This window comes from Lacerta agilis, chromosome 6, assembly GCF_009819535.1.
Source record: "Lacerta agilis isolate rLacAgi1 chromosome 6, rLacAgi1.pri, whole genome shotgun sequence".
Lineage (NCBI taxonomy): Eukaryota > Metazoa > Chordata > Lepidosauria > Squamata > Lacertidae > Lacerta > Lacerta agilis.
The window spans coordinates 56,971,162-56,979,725 of NC_046317.1; positions in this window are offsets into that span (position 1 = coordinate 56,971,162).

Sequence of the window (8,564 nt, forward strand, 5' to 3'; positions counted from 1 at the left end):
AGTGTACGGTGAATTGAATTGACATTGTTTTGTAATCTTTTTTTCAAAAGACCATATATAATTATGTTATGATATTAAGTAAATTCAATAAAAAAATTAAAAGCAAAATAAATAAATAAAAATTAATCAGCCCAAGGCCTGGTTATAGAGATACATTTTCACCTGAAACCTAAAGGTATATTATGAAAGGTGCCAGGTGAGCCTCCCTGGGGAGAGCATGCCACAAGTAGGGAGCCACCACATGCAGTGGAAGTGCCCAATTCACCAAGGGCTTTAGACCCCTCTGCTGCTCCCACCTGGTTTAGCCGGCCAGCTAAAGCCATTCCTGGGGTGTGGCTGCTGTTGCTTGTTGACAGCTTCTTGGAGCCACAGGTGAGAGCTGAGTGAAGGGTGGGGTCCAAAGGTGGAGAAACTACCCCAGAAGCAGCACAGTGTGTCCCCCACCAGAAGTCCTACCCCTCCCCTAACACTCCATACATCCCAGGGATGTAGCAGAAAGTGATAATTGATCCACCAGCCAAAAACAAATCATCTGTGATTGGGAATCGTTCATCTGCACAAACCAATGCCTCAGGCAGGTGTCTTCTGGGGTGATTCTAGTGAGCCTTTGCTAATCATCTGAACATAGCTGTCGACTTTCCCTTTTTTTGTGGGAAATTCCCTTATTCCAGTGCCGTTTCCCATTGCAAAAAAAGGGTAAGTTGACAGCTATGGCCATTTCCCAATGCAAAAAAAAAGGAAGGTTGCATCTGCATCTGAATAAAACTCTATAGGCATGTCTAGCACAGAGTTGCAACATACCTGCTGGAAGAGAGCGTCTGTTCACAGCCATTTCTTCACATCACCCCGCAATTGTAACTAATTTCCTGTCTGTGTTTTCTTGGAAGCAGGTATGATTTAGCTGAGAACACCAGAGCATTAGAGAACCTCTGCAGTGAATGAAAGGGAGTGTTTTTCTGGCAAGCTCTTAGAAAAACAAAGGCAGGAGAGCCAATCATCTTTCTTTTCAGCAAATGGGAGGAAAGTCCACAGCCCACCAGAGAATTTTCAATTACCACTGGACCAGTGGGCACATTTTGAATATTGAGAAAGTGCTGTGGGCACCAATCACAAAATGACTGCCACAGGGGGTGGCATAACACAAAATTAAAATACTTGTTACTTCCCCCCCCCCACCTGGACAACCTCAGGCTTACCACGGGAAGTCAGCTGATGGTCCTGATCATGGAGATCTCACAATATATTTTTAAATATATATATATGTATTTATTCAGTTTCAGTATTAACATAGATACAGACTTATATCTGAAGGAGAAGAAAGCAAATTATAAGAATAAACACACACACAACACACACAACTAGCAGTGAAAGGTGTCTGGGTGTCAGTTTCTTTCAGGAAATTATCATTTTGCAGCAATCTATATTCTTAGAAATTAAAAGTAGAATCTGCAGTACTCCTAGAGTAATTGATAAAGACTGGGGTCATAAATTTGTATATTATATATGCTGCCCAATGTGGAAAGGATTGGTTGCAAAACATATAATGGCAACTTGGAAATAGGGGGGGGGGGAGAGAGAGAGACAAGTATGTCACAGCCCATTTCTCCCTTTAAGTCTTGGGAACACTTTGCCTGTCAAAATTGGTAATGTAAATATATTAGAAGTAGGTAAAGGCAACACAAATCAGATTAAAAAAAAAAAAACAGTCGGCAAACATAGAAAATGCTAGTGTGGAACAGGCTAGCAACATAAACACCCCAATGCACTATACCAAGTGAGTGATAAATACCGGTACTCTAGGGGAAAGAGTTAGTGTGGAAGCAAACCATTCACTCCTTGGCTACTATTTGGTTTATCTATGACTGTATTCACACCATACATTTAAAAATCACCCCCCTTGAAAACCTGGAAAATGTAGTTTGTTAATATTGCTGGAATTGTAGCTCTGTGGTAGGGTAAACTACAGTTCCCAGCTATCTCAGGCTGGCTATGACTGTTAAATTATAATTGATACAACATTGACTGTTATGTATTGGTTTAATATGCATACATGAGTTTCACTGCTGGTTCTGTAACTACCTTTCCCGCTCCAGGGTGATTCAAACGGGTGCGGTGACAGTTGCTATTGGTTAACTTGTTGGCACAATTTGGATCCTTACTGTGATTGGGTCCTGCCAAAATCTAAATGTATCCTTTCCCCAACTCCTGTTCCTGAGAGTATAAAAGGAGCTCGCCCTTTCCCTCCAGTCAGTCAAGTTCCTACTGCAATAAAGGAGATTGTTCTTGTTTGACTTGACTCCTAGCATATCCTTGCTAGCATGCTGAATTACGTGAAGAGCTGAAATCGTATAGACACTGCACTCGTGACATAACATTGACTATGTAGCAAGAAGTATCTTTAACAACAAACCACAACCTCCTTATGATCCTTCTTCCACCTGATGGACAACACACATGCATGATCCACAATAGAAACTGAACTAGGTGTTTTACTTTCATTTTTTTCAGAGTTAGCAGGGCCTCTGAAAACATTCTCAACACATTATGACATATTCAGTAGAACTAAGAAATTAGCTTCAGTTTCTTGACTTCTATTCATGTAAAGTTTACATAATTAGCAGCATATTCCTTGGTTCACATACTGGATCATTCAATGAGTGGTTTTTAATAGCAAAAACCATTTTAAAAAACTAGCTGGTTTTCTAATAGAATATATTGTTGTATTTGCTATATCAGAGCTTTGGAGAAAGAAAGAAAGAAAGAAAGAAAGAAAGAAAGAAAGAAAGAAAGAAAGAAAGAAAGAAAGAAAGCCTAATTTGTACTGGTTTCAAATTTAACTGTGATTTCAGTTTTTTCCAGAGCCAGTTGGACTCTTATGGTGAGAATATTGGGAGAGGGAGTATCACAGGCTGCAGAGAGCATGTTGCAAGAGCACTTGTCTTTGATGTTTCTGGTAACTGTCCAGTTGTAATGTTCATGGGATTAAAAAATCTTCACGCTTTTCTTATTCGGGATGGAATTGTGCCAGAGAGCTTCAACGTGAATGCAAAAGCAAACATGGCTAATGGTGACTCCAAACTAGGAAGGCTTTCGTTTGGTTGCTTTCTAGATTGTTACTGACAGGAATAGTATGCACAAACACAGAATCTGTCACTGTTTAGCACAGGAATAAGGAACTCGTGGCACCTCAAAAATACTGAAAGAGAAGGGAGTCCAAAATGGATGGGGGTTTAAAAATATGTTTCTTTGGCTATGTTCAAAGCGAGAGGAAGAAGAACAAGCAAGTAGTAGGTCCTCTGCATGGACAAGATGGAGAAATGCTGTTGGGTGACAGAGAGAAGGCAGAACTGCTTAACACCTACTTTGCCTCTCTCTTCACCCCAAAGAAAAGCCCAACTGGAGATAACAGAATAAATGGAGGGAGCTGCAATCCAAGATAGGGAAAGAGATGGTAAGAAAAGACCTAGCTACTTTAAATGAATTCAAATCTCCAGAGCCTGGTGAGCTGCACCCAAGGGTACTAAAAGAGCTGAGGATGTAACCTCATAACTTCTGCCTATAATCTTCGAGAATTCTTGGAGAACAAGTGAGGTCCCTGCAGGCTGGATGTGGGCAAATGGTCTCCCCATCTTCAAAAAGGGAGGGGGGAAGAAAACCCAAGTAACTACCAACCAGTCAACTTGACTATGATACCAGGAGAGGTCCTAGAACAGAAACAGTCAGCTCCTCAGTTCCTGCTTGCTTTCCCCAGTAATTGTTTCAAAAGCTGCTGTGTAACCTTCTTGAAAGTACCAACAGTCTGGCTCCATTCTGGTTTAAGTGGAGCCCCTCTCATTTGTAAAGGTCCAGTGTGTCCAAAACATTCCCCAGCATGGTTGGAAATCAGATGCACAGCAGACCAAGCAGCTTTGCACACGTAGCAAAGACCAAACGGCTTACAATGTGAATGTATGTAAAAATGCATCCTGAAAGACAGTACCAGCATTGTGCGTGCTGTTAACAAATAGTCAAACAAGTTTCAGCGAAAGGGACAAAGAATGCATAAAGGAAATTGCACTACAATGAGAAGCAATCATTCCCAAGATGCTTGTTGACTTCGCCAATTATTAAGAAAGGAATTAAGAGTTTTGTTTTCCTTCAACAACATTCACTTATTCCCCCTTGCACGACAGGTGGGCAACTCCAGATTTTCGCTTCAGGCTTCCTGAATAATAAGGTGTTTGCCAGTTGCCTTGAAAAGTGGTTTTCAGAGTCTTCTCCCTGCAGGAAGAATAGGTGGGAAAAGATCTTTTCGATAACAGTCTATTGCTCCAAGATTGTGTAAGTCAAGGCCATGGTAGAAAACATATTGAACAAGGAAGTGTCAAATGTTTCCAAATGGAAAATTGCTCAATGCCCAAGATTTCATCACTGTGAGTACGCCTTAAAGGGATACAGACTGCCTGCATCTCACCAACTCTGAAATTATAACTGGAAGCACCTGAGAGAGAAAGCTGCTTTGGGGGGAAATGATCAGTGGGGAAGAACTATCCATTTTACTCCTTCTGCTCAAAATTGCAGCCTCCTGGGGCCCCTATTTATAAAAACACCGCTAGGGCTTTATTACATGCATTGGTGTGCAACATCTAATTTCCCCTATGGAACGATGGTCTGGGTCATTTCATGTATTTTTGTTAAAGTTTGTTAATATGAATAAAGTTCATTGTAAAACTTTCATGGCTCCCAACTGACATACCTTTAGGATGTCCTGTAGCAAATGTTGTGATTCCTTTGAAATCCCAACTCTTGGAGTTCTGTGAAAGGAGGAAACAGTTTGATAACCAGGGAAAATCTGTATGCTCATTAGGATGCTGTCCACTCCACACACACACACACACACACACACACACACACCAGTGCTGTGTCTACTTTAATTTGTTTCCCCTTTTTGCTGCCACTGCAAAAAATTGTGAGGGGAGGAGTCTTGGGAGGGCTAGAAAAAATTACGGGGTGAGGGTGTAGATTAGTCACTGCTGGGGGTTAGCCACTGCTGCTATGGTGTTACTGGAACTAATTGGCTGAGTCGAAGGCTTCACAGAAAAGACAGGTTCTGAGGAGAGATTAATATGTACAAGCATATAGTATGTTCTCATCATTTGGCAAAACATTGTTTAAGAGGTTGCCATTTACAGGAGGGGGGGACCCACAAGACAGAAAACTCAAGAGAAGAAGGGAGGATTCTTCCAGATGTAGGAAAGCATACTATTTATTTATTTATTTATTTATTTAACTAACTAACTAACTAACTAACTAACTAACTAACTTTCAGTGGTGTGCTAAAGAGTAAATAAATAAATACAATGCATAATAAACCAATTCAAAAACAGCACCAGAAACAACTGCACAGCTTCGTAATGACCAGCAACATATATGATCGTTATCTCTGCTCTGAATATACTTGGGTAACAAAAGGCATTTTGCATATGCCAAAGCATTAAAATCATTGGTGTGTGCCTTATTTCCAAATGGGGAAAATTCCATGTGGCAAGTTCTGCCATATTAAAGGCCCTACTCCAAGAGGGATTTCAGGAGAATGCAGCACCCCTAGGAGGTGCTCTTCAACTGATGTCAGCGACAGGACACGGCATGTTCGTAAAGGAGAAAATGCTCTCTTTAGTAACCTTGTCCCCAGTTTAGGGCTTTATATACTCAGTGCTTTTTTCTGGGGGGATGCAGGAGGGTGCATCCCCCTAAACATTTTGTGAATCTAAGTTTGGCCTCATTGAGGGGCAGTATTTCAATATGAGTAAGAAAATGAGAGTACTCCTAAACATTTTTTTTTTTTTTAGAAAAAAGCACTGTATATACTAATAACCAGGCCATTTTCCCCAGCCAGAAATGGCCGGAACTCAATTCAGGCACCTCTCAGGTGGGCTCCATTGCCATTATAAGAGAACAAGGGTGAGTTCTGGCACCTCTTTTTCTAGAAAAAATAGCACTACTAATAAAAAAAATTAAACCTGGCTCAGTGGTATATCAGTAGCCAATGCATGTCCTTTAACAGGGATGTTACATGGTGGCAATAGGTTGCTTTGCTCAAAAACTTACATTCTGCACCAGCTGCAGCTTGCAGACCAGCATTAAAGGATGTCCCACATAAACATTGCAGTAATCAATTTCAAGGGCTCAAGAGGGTAGCAACTGTGGCCAAGTTAACCCTGTCCTGGAACAGCTGAAGCTGACATACCTGCTGAAGCTGGTAAAAATGCCCCCCAGCAGCTAATACCAGTTGGATCTCCAAGGACAAAGATGGATCCAGGACTACTCCTGGACTATGAACCTATTTGTTCAGAGGGAGTACAATTCCATCTAGAACAAGGAACTGTTCTAGATCCTAGGTTCAGGAACCAGTCACACAGGACTTGACCTCAGTTTTTTTGGCTACTTATTAAGACCAGCACATTTGAATGTAAACTCTTCTTCAGGGGCACTCTTAAATACAACCAACTTGAGCCATTGGTCTTCAATTCTGTTTACAGAAAATTTACAGAAAGCCTGACATGCTGGAGTTTCAGAGAAGAGAATGCACTTTTAAAAGGAATGTAAAAACTTGTTCTAGTTGTTGTCATGAACTGCAAAGCACTTTGAGAAGAAAAATATTCTGGCGCTGATCTTGTCAGAATAAAATATTAACTACAACCGATTTTATTTTATGTAAGTAATAATGTGTTTTTTATGTTAAGCACATTAAACACTCAACAGATAATACAGAAAACCACATACAAAGAACAATTTTTAAAATTATAGCTTTTTTGTCTGAATATGTTTGGACCAGCTGTATTAAAAAGCAGTCTTGAGGATAAATATATTCATTTAAAAATTATAATAAAGTGCCGTATTCATAAATTGCCAATTGCAATTCGTAATTGCAAGACAGGCAGGGTGGAACACCTATTGGGGCATGCTGCCACCTAGTGGCCATTGCCACTGCTACAAGCATTACTCTCAAAGCGTTGTTTAATGTTGTTGGCATCTGTCTTGAGAGATGATGGACTGCGCCCAGGGGTGAAGGCAGGCTACTGCATTAGCAGCACCAAAGCGACCTCCCCAGGGTACAAATCTGGGCAGTGTGTATGGAGGTCTTAGGCTGCCCAGACAAGAAGACACCCCCCTTGGCCTCACCAATGTGGCCCAAAGGAAAGCAGAGCAATATGTTTGGCACCAGCTTGGCTGCAGGAGTTGCTGGGAGGAGGCGTACAAGGCACCATCCAACCATCTTAGGGACTCCACTCCTGATTTGTGTAGGGTTTACTCCTTAAAGGCCCTTTATTTTCCTGAAGATATCCGACAAGGCAGTGAAGGTTTAGGATCAGAGCTTTCCTTCTCCTAGATAAGCCACCTTCCCAGGTTGATGAGCCCCATCATGCAGAAACCGCCTTCTTGACCTGTGAAGCCACTATTGGTCTCATCCACTCAATCCACTGAATCCTGTCTTCTTATGCAGGGGAAGTCCCTGACACATTGAGGTTTTGAGACAAACCCACACCTGGTTTAGCGGGCCAGCCGAAACCGCTTCCATGAGACCACTGCCGCATGCTGACAGCTTCTAGGAGCCACAGGTAAGAGCTGAGTGCAGGGTGGGGATCAAAAGTGTGCCCCACCAGAGGTGCAATCCTCCCCTAACACCCCCATACACCCCTCCCGCAAAAAAGTGGTATATAAATAAATAAAACCTGGTGTCAGCACTGCTGATGGGACAGCAACCACCGCCACATCTGAGACCGCTGGTGGCATTTTTTGCCTGATTTTGGCCGTCCAGCTTTTCCGAATGGTAGCTCTGGGCTGGAAACCTGAAAAGAGAACAGATTGTGGAAGTGACTGTTCTCTCTGCCAGCCGCCGCCTTCTTTTTCTGACTTCACAGGATTTCTGGCAGAGGTGAAGTAATGGACTTGAGAAGCTTATTTAGAAACCCCTTAAGTTCTCCAAGACAGAAGCTTGGAAAATTTGTTGCCACCGCTGAAAAAAAAGTGCCACCAGAATACTAGTAGGACAAGATAAGCTTGTACATGTATGGTGTCAAAGTTTCAGTATTTAAGTATTTTGGATTCAAAAATTATTTCTAAAATAAACGCTATCAATTTGTTTAATAATAGTGGCAGGGCTTTTCTGAGACAGTACTCACTGGCATGCAGTACAAACAACTCCTCTGCTGCTGCCCATGGCAGCCATTTTGTGCCACAACACTTTAATCAATATATGAGTACCAGCACCATCTTTTTACCAAAAGAAAAGACACTGAATAGTGGTGTTAGGTTACATCAGCCTTCACCAACCTGGTGCCCCCCAGATATTTTGGACTACAACTCACATCAGCCCAAACCAGTGTGGCTCAAGTTTTCTGGGTTGAGGAGAGTTGTTGTCCAAAATGTCTGGAGGATACTAGTATGGCAAAGGTTGTGACCATACCTGGATTGAAATATGGAAAGGAGATATATACTAATCTATTACCAGCAGTTAGGATATTAATTACACAATTGTGGAAAACAAGGGAAATTCTGGCTGTGAATAGCAATGGAAAAACACC